The sequence below is a fragment of the Myodes glareolus genome, chromosome 25 (genome assembly GCF_982192425.1).
Source record: "Myodes glareolus chromosome 25, mMyoGla1.1, whole genome shotgun sequence".
Classification (NCBI taxonomy): domain Eukaryota; kingdom Metazoa; phylum Chordata; class Mammalia; order Rodentia; family Cricetidae; genus Myodes; species Myodes glareolus.
Window position 1 is genome coordinate 24,384,515 of NC_142050.1, and position 11,662 is coordinate 24,396,176.

Here is an 11,662-nt window from a genome sequence, read left to right on the forward strand (position 1 = left end):
GATACCTGCTGCTAGAGAAATTCCCAGGAATCCAGTAGGATGATCCCAGTTAAGACTCCTAACCGTAGTGGAGAAGGTGCCTGAACTGGCCCTCTGCTGCAATCAGATTGATGAATACCCTAACTGTCATCCTAAAGCCTTCATCCAGTAACTGATGGAAGCAGATGCAGCGATTCACAGCTAAGCACTAGGCTGAGCTCCAGGAATACGGTTGAAGAGATGGACGAGGGATTATATGAGCAACATGGGTCACGATCATGATGGGGAAATCTACAGAGACAGCTGAACCAAGCTCGTGGGAATTCAGTAACTCTAGACAGAAAGCTGTGGAGCTTTCAGGAATCTGATTTTGACTATAACTAAAAGCTTTAAATAATCCGGTTCCTTTTGAATGCAGTCTCATGCATTCCTAGTCTTTAATTTCATACAAATATCCTCATTTATAGTTTTTGTTATTACACACCAAATATCTTAATGTTTCCTAGAAAATTCCAGGCTTGTTCCACAAGTATTTATTTATTAATATATGACTTAGTATATTTACCTTCCATTGGCATTCTGGAGGTGCTACTAAGATGGATATAACATAACTTGATCTTCACGAGAACTATTTTCCGCCAACTATGAATAGTATTTTAATAGACTACAGAATAATTACTGTAATAATAATAACAATGCAATACTAATTTGCTATTTTTATTCATTAATAGCCTGTAATCTCTTAGTCCAATGTTAGCAATTGTCTAATATTTTGTTATTCTAGTTTCTATACATAAAGACAGTGTTTGTAAATATATCTTTCTTTGATTAAATTTGTCTTTTGTCCTTCAAATCTCCCCAAATCCTGTTATTCCTCTTCTTCTTGGCCTATATTTCTGGCTTGTGACCACTTTTTCAGTTTCTTACTTTGGTTACTTTTTTCTTTCATATCTATTGAAACACTTAATTATATCTCTAGACTTTGTTAACTGATATAAAGGTACAGATTTTATATCAATACTCTGAAATATCAACAACCATGAGATGTGATTGGTTCCAATAAAATGTGTCTTTCTTGTCAAACTCAGTATACAATATCAATACATTCTCAGAAAAAAAATCCAGTTGTGCTGCTTCTTCTGTAACTTAAGGTTAAATATGACATTTCACTTTTATTCAAGACACTCATCAAGATGGACTAAAACAATTTAAATAAGTATAAACAAAATGCTATAAAAATAGAGCATAAATTTTTTTAAGTAATTTTATTAAATTATAAAAGTTTCCATTTCTGCCCCTCCTCCCAACACCCTCCCACTCCCCCCACTCCCTCTACTCCTCCCTCTCCATCCCTAAGAGCAGTCAGGGTTTCCTGCCCTGTGGGAAGTTCAAGTTCCTCCCCCCTCCCTCCAGGTCCAGGAAAGTGAGTGTCCAGACAGACTGGATCCGCAAAATCCAGTATATGCAGAGGAAACAAGTCCCAGTGTCATTGTCAATGGCTTTTCAGAAAGACTCCGGGCCAGCCACATTCAGAGAATCCGGCCACATTCAGAGAATCTGGTTGGAAGGGACTGAACGAGGACGCGATCCAACCAGAGCATAAATTTTTGAAGTTCAAAAGTTTATGCTAAATTGATTGCATGTAAAAGGCTATGAAGATCAGAAGGAGGAAAACTGGTTAGGATATACTTTCTGAGAGAAGAATCTATTCTTTAAAAGACTCAACAAAAGTTCAGTATTACTTTCTCAATCAGCAATATTAACCTTATTTTATAAGAATAGCATGTTGAACCCAAGTAAAGCAAGACAGTATATTCATTTCCAGCCATCTAGACCTAAAAAGCACACAAAACCTCTATTAATTATAACACTGCTTGGTCAGTGACTCAGGCATATTTCTAGCTAGCTCTTACATTTTCAATTGACTCATTTCTATGATTCTGTGTATTGCCATGAAACTGCGGCTTACCAGTAAGGTTCTGGCATCTGTCTGCTTCAGGCAGCTACATGGCTTCTCTCTTACTCCACCTTCTTTCTCCCTGCATTCAGTCTAACTTTTCCACCTAGTTCCTTTAGCCCTGCTTTAGACCATAGAAGCTTCTTTATTAACCAATGGTAACAAAACACACGCATACAAAGAGGAATCCCATATCAAGTCCCCCTCTCTAGTCATCTCTGCGTGGTTTAACGGAGTTTGATAGAGCCCTGATACAAGGGAAATTCTCCATGAGTCTACAAGGATGGCAGCAGTGGGAGCATAGTCTGAACTAGTCATCCGCTGTGAGCAGATTGGTGACTACCCTGGTGGTCAACAGAGAGTCTTCATCCATTGACAGATAGAGGTCGACTCAGAGACCCATGGCAAAATACTGGGCTGACCTCGGTGACTACTGTTGAGGAGAAGGATAAAAGATTTGATGAAATTTCTTCACCCCAATAAACCTCTTCACTGATGCGGAAATCCAAATCAGACCAAATCAACCCCCCTGAAAACAGATATGTTTTCAGCCTCTCTTCCCTGCCTCTTGGGGAAAGTGGTTATCTTGGAGCATTTTCCTCATTATACCTGGGCTTTTTCTTATCTGATTGGATCTGGTAGGAATTGGATTGTTGGTTTGATGGAGAGGGTTATGGGGTGCAGAAACTTTTCATGTAAATGCCCAGTGGGTTCGGGATAGTGCAAGAAATTCCACAGAAAAGCTCCACTTGCTCATGGGAACCCATAGAGTCTGACCCAACAACCAAAGAGCCTGTATGGGAACAACACAGGCTCTGTGCTTATATAAAATGATTTGGTAGCTTAGACTATTTGTGGAAATCCTGGTAATGGGAACAGGCTGTCCCTGGTGCTTTGATAGGTTCTTGGGTACCTGTTTCCCGTGTTTCGTTGCTTTGCTCAAGTTGAATACAGGTGGAAATGCATGATCTTATGGCAGCTTGATAAACCATTGCTGGTGCCCATGAATGGATTATGGGCAGAGAAGTGGAGGAAAAGAAGGGGGAGCGAGTGGTAGGCCATGGTCAGGATGTAAAATAAATAAGTAAACTAATAATGGGATGTTGATCAGGTAGCATAAATGAGAGTTATTTTGGAAATATTTTTTATTCTGATGAAAGTATCTTCACCACCCTTTTGAGAAAATAGGGTAATAAGTTTCTGAAAAAAGCAACCAAACTGGGTAAAGATAATCCATGTTAGAAGGAAGCACTGGGGACTTTAGGAGTTGGAGAAGCCAAATGAAAAACTAGACTTATTCATTCTCTGACCACTCCCCTGTTTATGTACCCAGCTTTAGAGGAGTTTGTGATATTTTCTATAATGTAATAAGCAGGAAAAGAAAAAAGACAAACAAGGAATATGACCAATACAAAACATTAACATAGAAAGAAAAAAGACTGTCCATATTCTCCCCTATAGATTTCTCCAGCTAGTTTGAAGTGAGTAAGGGGAAAAGAGAGAGAACTCCAAACAGAATATGAATTTCCTGAATAGATATTATTATTCTTAATGTAGCATATACAATTGTTCATAAGTTGCATTTTGGCTGGAAAAGTGCATTCTGCATCTGTTATCTTAGATGAAATCGCAGCATGTAGATATCTATTTCACAGTGTCATTCTAGAGACAGCCAAAAAACGAATAAAGTCCTATACTACATAAGCCTAGAGCTCCATCCTCTTGATAACCTGTTCTTAATAGAATATTAATTTCAGGGACCATGTTAATCTTCTCTGTATCATGCCAATTTTAGTATATGTGCTGCCAAAATATATAGCTCAATAAAAACAATAAATAAAGAATACTCAGTTCAATTTGTTTTAGGTTTCTCAAAGAATCTCAAAGCATCAACTTTGTAACAAAAGTTGAATCAAAAACCTCTCGGGATCATATAAAAACAAATAATGTTCAAATTAAGAAAAATACACTGAGAATATGATCTGCCAATATCCCCAGAGAATACTTTTTGTAACATATGATAAGATGAATCAGTCTTATGGTCAGCTTCAGGTGGGGAGATAAATATGACAATTAAACATTTACTTATTTGTTTGTTTTTTATTTATATTTATATTTACTTATTTGTGTTTGTGTGTGTGTGTGTGTGTGTGTGTGTGTGAACATATAAATAGCAGGAATTTTGTGTGGAGGTTAGAAAATAAGTACACAATTTTGTTCTCTTCCTCCCCAATGTAGGTCTTTGGGAGCAAACAACCCAGATGTTATGTTCCAGAGAAACTTGTAAAAGAAGGTAGAATGTCTCTTTGGAGGCATGGTAGCTGTAGGGGGCCTCTGATGAGCAACTGAAAACACAGTCTGCTCTCTTAACTCTCCCCCATCTATGTGCTCTGCCTTACAGAAGTCTGTGACACTTCTTAGGATGTAATTATTAGGGGAGAAATTGACTGATGTGGTACCTAACAACATCCTGGGGATCAAACTCAGATTATTAGCCTTGATTATAACACATTTACCACGTGTCCTGACAGTTCAATATTTTATAATGCACACATTTTCAATTGGGATCTCATGTTCTGTTCCAGAATTTTCACACATACACTATTATGTAATTATCTACCAATCCTTCAAAATTACTATATAAGATAATTCTGGAACAAAGCTCACATGGAAATTAAAATCAATCTTAACATGGAAAGAGACAAATAACGTTTTAACCACATTTTCATATATTTTAAATATTATTCCTTCATTATTGAACTTCATGGAGTGTTGTTCAATAGTAACTTTCATAATGAATGGAAACTGAAGGCCAAATGTTCAAGACACCTGCAATGGCTCTCTTTGATCTGTATACTTTAAAGTTTCTATCGCTTTCTTTCCTTCTCATGGTAGAACTAATTTACTCACCTAATTGTTGGGAATATTTAATAAATAATATGTCAAATAAACTAAAATTTAATTTGACTCAGATAATTACAAAATGGGACACTCCCAAAATTAAATTATTGAGTGTGTTACCCTACCTTATTTAGTCTGCCTATTTCAAAATATTTTCCTCGAATGATGATGACGAATTGTTTTCCCCTAGTTCTAGTATCCTAGAACTTTCACATTCCTAAAAGATGTTCTTCTTTTTAAAAAATGATTGGATATGTAATTCTTTATAATGAGGACATGTAGATTTGGGTAAAGATTTTACTAGCCAAATACTAAAATATTCATTTATTTTTTATAGTATATTTTATTTATTTATTTATTTATTTTTTAAGTAAATTTTATTAAATTACAAAAGTTCCCATCTCCGCCCCCCTCCCAACACCCTCCCACTCCCCCCACCCCCCCCCCTCCTCCCCCTCCGTCCCCCAGGGCAGTCAGGGTTTCCTGCCCCATGGGAAGCCCCAGTTCCCTCCCCCTCCCTCCAGGTCCAGGAAGGTGAGCGTCCAAACAGACTGGATCCCCAAAATCCAGCATATGCAGAGGAAACAGGTCCCAGTATCATAGTCAATGACCCTTCAGAAAGACTTCGGGCCAGCCACAGTCAGAGAATCCGGCCAAATTCCGAGAATCTGGTTAGATCACCTCCTCGTTCAGTCCCAGTACAACTGGCCCCGGTAAACTCTCATTAGATCCGTTCCCCTGTATCAGTGGGTGACAGCATCCCTCGCAGTACTGATTTCGTTTTTCATGTTCTTCCTCCTTCCGCTCCTCATCTGGACCTCGGGGGGCTCAGTCCGATGCTCCAATGTGGGTCTCCGACTGCATCGCCGTCCTTCTCCAGACGAAGGATCTATGGTGATAAGCTTGAGCCTATTATTCGTGATCCTAGAGAAGCTAAATAAGAAGATGAACCTGATGAAGATTATTTAGCTATCCACCAGGAGGTAGGAAATAGACAAGAGTCCCAGGTAACCTCGGGTGCATGGGGGGGTGGGAGGGTTGGTGGAGGGGGAGAGGGTTGGAGAGAAGGGAGTAGGGGAGGAACGGGGAAAGCTCGGTGGCCTGGGATGTGGGGGGAGGGAGGAAGGATGAATATGGGATCAGGGAAGAATATATTTCAACTAAGGGAGTCATTTTAGGGTTTACAGGAGACTTGATTATATATGGGATCCCAGGTCCAAGGAGAGATCCCCCAGATTGTTCTCTGGACAGAGGAGGGGGTGCCTGAATCGGCCGTGGCCCATAACCATACTGATGTGTATTTTGCTTAAAATATTCATTTAAAATCATGCATTCATAGAGGTAAAGTGCACCTCTGACAATGAAGGTAGTTACTAGAAAAATGTATTTACAAGGAAATGTAACAGAATATAAGCAAACCCAGAAGCTAGGAAAGAAAATTATTTTTACCCATAGATTTAGGAAAGAATATAACCTGGGTTATTACCCTAGGTATGAATTGCTAGTGTCTTGTCCTGTGACATAATTCTTTTTATTTATGAAATGGAGGACATGGTATTTTGTTTTGCCACTCCAGCAATTGCAAATAACTTTTAAAAATATAAGGCACAATATTTGAATATGATGGAGATTTAAAAAAAATGTACACTTAAAACATTAAACTTAAATCTTCAATCTAACAAAGTAAAACAATTTGAGTGTTTCAATTCATATAAATATTGACTTATTATAGACATTAGTACATGGAACAGCAGGGAATTTTCCAGAGTTTGAAAAGAGGGATGTTATTAAACATAAATTCCATCTTGTGTAATTAAGTGTAGAATGGCTCTGTAGTGAAAAAATAAAAAATATTTTGTAATATTGAGAAGAAGATTAGTTGATACAATGAAAAAAGTAATTAAGAGAAATGTTTTAGAGATTAAAACAGTTTTTTTGAATAGAATAATGTTTAATATATCAACTCTTGTTCTCTAAGTTACTTATCAACAGACGTTATAAATCATTAGTAACTATGATAAAATATCCTCTTGAAAAGAACTTTTCCTCACACCTTCAATATTGAATCATAAGAAAGAACAAATTCAGTGACCATTAGTTGACTGGAGTTTAATGAAATAATGCAGAAACTTGGAATAGGCCAAACAGAAAGAAAGTGTTCAGAAATTTAATTGCAATTCTGTTACATATGTGATAGCATAATTAATAAGCCTAGGCCAAAGAAAGAAAAAGACCATTAGATTAAGAAAAACAAAAAATGTCAAGATTGAGTTCATAGGAACGCACACACACCCACACACACATACACACACACATACACATACACGCATGCACACACACCACAAAATAGTAAAAAGGAATTATAAAAAAGGAAGTGTTAAATTAGATTGAGGAATGGAAGAAATGGTGGAACAAGAAAACTGGGAGGAATAAATAACACTAAAGATTTAGATTTTTCAAAAATCTGACACTTCAAAATCTTCCTAAGAGTCAATTTAGAGTGTACTATATTGAAGCATTATTGTCTGTAATAGGTATCAGAGGTTAACAAACAAAACCTAGTCCCAAAATGTTTTTTGCCTTTTGCAGTTGTCCTATGAGGCTCCAAACAGTATACACTACTGCCAATGCTCTTGGGTACTCTCCAGAACGTGGCAGTAAGACACTACTGCTAAAAACACCATATACTTGAATTATACCACATGGATAAACTAACTTTGTACTTAATTGGAAGCTTTATCCATACTGCCTAGCTTTCACAACACTACACAAAATGTTAGAACCAATTAGAACCAGCTGTTAATCCTATGCACTATAATAATTACTGGTCTGTCGAGAGAAAGTTCAAATCTAGCGTTGAATAGGATCATGGTAGAAATAAAAGAGTTCAGTACATAGACTTAGCCCTAGATAAGACAGAACTAAAGAGAACACTAAAATAGAATGTGATTAAATACAGAAAATCTACTTTATATCTTACAGAACTAAGCAATCATAAATTAGAAAGAAAAAATAAATCCAGAAAGCTTAAGTAGCCAAAAAGTTTAATATGTATAAAACATATTCTAATATCTACAGATGAAATGAGCCAGATAAAAAAGGGCAGAATTTACACAATGAGTAAAAACTAATATAAAATAGCAATACTGCATGTTCTCATTCATACATCGAAATGTTGTAAAAGAAGAAAATAAAATAATGATTACTAGAGTTACAAAGTGAAGAAAACAAAAATAAATAAATAAATAATTAGATAAATCTAGTTTTAATGGTAAATATATTAAAATATTAAAATTCTACAAAAAATATCATAAAATAATTTTACGAGTTTATAGTAATAAAAGGATCTTCTTGTGAAATTTTAGAGTGTTAATTATAAAAAAAGGTATATATAAAATTGACAAATATTTTTCATTGAAAGATAACAAAAATGTAATTTCAAAAATTTTGATATATGTATTATATCATCAAAAACATAATTAATAAAAGAATTATGATAAATTTTGAAATGTAAGCCAAATACAAATAATGCTTTGGGTAATGAATATCACATACTTTATTATAATAAATACAAGTTGTCCATAGAAAGACAAATAATGCTTAATATAATGAACAGTAAGGATATAGTAGGAAATATAGTTAATGAATCAAAAGCATTTGAAATATCCACTACCTCATATTCATGACCAAAAAATAAAATTTCAAAATATATTCTACTACTATAAAACATTACCTAAAATGAATAGACCATCATTGACTAAAATAAGAGTTAGTCATACCTAACAATAGTTGTTGTGGAGTTAGAATAGATATGACTGCTTGGACTGTGAATGAATCTTTGAAATTCTCTTTATCAGTGTTTATTGTAGTTAGAGGCTGCTTGTTCATTCCCAGACACCCAGACCCAAAAATAATCACACAGAAACTGTATTAATTAAAATACTGCTTTCCTATTAGTTTATGCATATTTCTAGCTAGCTTTTATATCTTATATTAAATATTTATGTTAATCTGTGTATCACCACATGGCTCTGACCTACTGGTAAGTTTCTGTCCGGTATTCAGGATCTGCCTCCTGCAGCGACTACATGGCTTCTCCCTGATTTTGCCTCATCCTTCCTCTTCTATCTGCTTGGAATTCCCATATTACTCTATTCTGCAGAGCAATAGGACCAATGCAGCTTTGTATTATCCAATGGTATTCACAACATACAGAGCAGAATTTTACATCAGTGTATCATTGTAGAACTAATTCACATGAATACTAATAGAAAAAGAAAGCTTTATGTATTTGTTGGCATTTAGTGATTAAATAAAGAATAAAGAAAAGTTTGGGCTAATAATGTTCTCATTCTTGGAAGTAATATGGCTATAGAGGCCGTTTTGAACATTTTTATAAAGCAAATTTTTCTGCTTTTCAAGCATTATGGTGGCACTTCAATGAAATGTAAGAGCTAAAACCTGCACCAAATTAGTAAACATATTGCTGTGTAGCAATTTTGTCTAATCTGAAATTTTTGTCTTTTAAGGATATTTTTTAAAACTCATGGGTTAAAGAAATTCACAAATTTTGGAAAGTAGACAATTCATAAGTCTCAGGAAATTCCTGATAATTTCAAGATTCACCAAAATACTCCCTAACAATTTATAAAGACCAATGACTGCAGGGGAGAGAGTATTCAATCAGCTGAGCTGCTTCCGAGTTGAACAGAAGGTGAGAGATTTCTGAGCCATCATTTATACTGAAGTAAAATTTTTGGTTATATAGCCAAGATTGTATCGGCCATGTCTCTGTAATTTTCCTACCTATCATGTAAGCAACCCCAATAAACTTTTTTCTTCACCAAGGGGGATTCTGGTGAATCATTCCTTCAGGGCATCACCAGTGCAATTAGTACATATCATCTCTCTGGCTTGTGGGGAGGGTGGAGAATGACACAAGAACAGCTTTACTTCCTGTTTTAAGACTACAATAAATATTATCACAAACTGAGTGGCTTAAACAATATAGATTGATATTCTCCAAGTTCCAGAGACCTGAAGTCCAGATTAAATTACTGGCAATAAATTTTATTTTCTTTTCATGTAGGTCCCTCTGTCCTCCTTTCTTCAACTCTCCATTTCTCTTCTCTTCTTCTCTTCTCCCCCTCTACCTCTTTTTTTCTCTTTTAGCCCAACTCTGCCACCTTCCTCATTACCATCCTTCCTTCTCTGTCTTTCCTCCCCCATTCCTCTGCTCTCTTTACTCTCCCTTTACTTCTTATGCTTTCCTCCCCTTTAGACTCTTCCTTTCACTACCCTAGCAACATATCTCTCTCTCTCTCTCTCTCTCTCTCTCTCTCTCTCTCTCTCTTTTTCATTTGCAAATTTGTCCCATTATCCTGTGCAGACCTTATTTTTACTCTGAGACTTAAACGTTCCATTTATGAGACGTTGTCATTTTGAATATTAATTCTAAAGATTTCATTTTACTTACCTATATGAAGATTCTAGCTCTAAAAAGGCATGCAGACTAATAGATGTAATAGCTCAATATATAAATGTGAAAGATACATAACTCAGTGTATAACACAGCCAAAAATGTAGTATGAAAATATAAAGTTATCAACTAGTGTATATGTTGCAGAAATGAGAAAAATATGTCTTTAAAAAATAGACTATGCAAATGGTTAGTAAGATATAATGACCATTTTGTTTCAATTTTAAAAGAGAATATATGTTCAAGTAATAGGATTGCAGTGTTTCTCCCATTCCAATCAAGATTAGAGAGAAAAAGAGAAAGAGAAGGGTAGACAGAGGAAAATAGTAACTGGAAGAAGAAAAGAAGAAGTAAGATAAATGATGACAATTAATCGATGATGTCAAAATTAAGGAGGCCATTTAGAGCAACTATTTGACATATAAAATGGTATATTAGTTCTAGTGCAAATTATTATCTGTTTGTGTTCATAAACTTTACTTCACTCTTTATATTTATAAATACATGAAAGTAAGTTTAAAAGTGACAGTATACATAAAAACATTTGTATACATGTGCCCTTCACAGGCATGCCTATCTGCATGTAACACACAGAAACCCAGCTCTTTGTGAAGTCTTTAGAATAAAAATGTTTATTAATGATTTAGTTATCATTTTAAGCAGTGTTCTGACCTTTGTAATTCTACCCTCACACTTTATATACTATAGTTTTTAACAATGTTTTACCAAAGTTATTAATATTTTTTCTTACATGGATCAAACCTCTTATAAACATTTGCAGCATTATCCTTTCACTCTACGTAGATTACTTCAAAAAAACTGATTTTCAGCTGTGGTAAGAATTACTCTAATGTAGACTGACAGGAAATGCCATGGATTTCTTGAGGAGAAAACACTAAGGGAGTGTATGAAATCTATACATTTCTTTGTATATACTGCTTATTCTGATAACTGCAGATCTTCTACGTTCTTTTTAAAGAAAGTATCACCACATAGCTATGAAGTAAATGAATGTAATTGTCACACATAAGCTCATAGAAAATGACATTATTAGGAGGAGGTATGGCTTTGTTGGAGTAGGTATGACTTTGTTGGAGGAAACATGTCACTGCGGAATGGACTTTGAGATCTCTCTTATATTTTCCCAGGCCATGCCCAGTGCCATATTCTATCTCCTGTTGTCTTCTCATCAAGATGGAGCCAGCACCATGTCTTTCTGTCCACTGCTATGCTTCCCGCAATGATGATAATGGAATAAACTTTTGAAATTGTAAACTACCACCTTAATTAAATGTTTTCTTTTATAATAGTTGCTGTAGTCATGGTATCTCTTCCCAGCAATAGAA

At 35.4% G+C, this 11,662-nt stretch overlaps 1 pseudogene; it reads right to left on the minus strand.

Moving 5' to 3' along the window:
* Positions 1-3,690: 3,690 nt before the first annotated feature.
* On the minus strand, positions 3,691-3,758 carry LOC148117852 (U6 spliceosomal RNA; annotated as a pseudogene).
* Positions 3,759-11,662: the final 7,904 nt, after the last annotated feature.